Source organism: Leptonychotes weddellii, unplaced genomic scaffold (assembly GCF_054177405.1).
Source record: "Leptonychotes weddellii isolate Sample4059 unplaced genomic scaffold, ASM5417740v2 HiC_scaffold_43795, whole genome shotgun sequence".
NCBI classification, from domain to species: Eukaryota; Metazoa; Chordata; class Mammalia; order Carnivora; family Phocidae; genus Leptonychotes; species Leptonychotes weddellii.
The window spans coordinates 1-853 of record NW_028010550.1 but is presented as its reverse complement, the minus strand read 5'-3'; the positions used below and the strand labels follow the sequence as shown (position 1 = coordinate 853).

Below are 853 nucleotides of genomic sequence, written 5' to 3'. Positions count from 1 at the left end.
GGAAACACCATCCTGATCCTTCTGATCCACTGTGATGCTCACCTTCATAACCCCATGTACTTTTTTATCACCCAGTTGTCTCTCATGGATGTGATGTACATTTCTGTCACTGTGCCCAAGATGCTCATGGACCAGGTCATGGGTGTGAAACAGATCTCAGCCCCTGAGTGTGGGATGCAGATGTTTCTCTATCTGACACGAGGAGGTTCAGAGGTTTTCCTTCTTGCTGCCATGGCCTATGACCGCTATGTGGCCATCTGCCATCCACTCCGTTATTCTATCCTCATGAACCATAGGGTGTGTCTCCTCTTGGTGTCTTCCTCCTGGCTTCTGGGATCTGTGGATGGATTTATGCTCACACCCGTCACCATGACCTTCCCCTTCTGCAGATCCCGGGTGATCCACCATTTCTTCTGTGAGGTCCCTGCTGTAATGAAGCTTTCCTGCTCAGACACTTCCCTCTATGAGACACTCATGTACCTGTGTTGTGTCCTCATGCTCCTCATCCCTGTGACAGTCATTTCAAGCTCCTATTCTTTCATCCTTTACACCATCCACAGGATGAACTCAGCAGAGGGACGGAAGAAGGCCTTTGCCACTTGTTCTTCCCACATGATGGTGGTCATCCTCTTCTATGGCACTTCCACCTATACCTACATGCTTCCCACCTCCTACCACACCCCTGAGAAGGACATGATTGTATCTGTCTTTTATACCATACTCACTCTGTTCTAAACCCTTTAATTTATAGTCTTAGGAATAAGGATGTCATAAGGGCTCTAAAAAAAATATTGAATGTGGGATCGGTCTTTCAGGAAACTATAAAATAGGAACTATATGTCCTATTTTTTTT

The 853-nt window shown here is 46.2% G+C and overlaps 1 pseudogene; it reads left to right on the top strand.

The window, feature by feature from the left end:
- Positions 1-3: 3 nt before the first annotated feature.
- Positions 4-830, top strand: LOC102743680 (olfactory receptor 2T5-like; annotated as a pseudogene).
- The last annotated feature ends 23 nt before the right edge of the window (positions 831-853 follow it).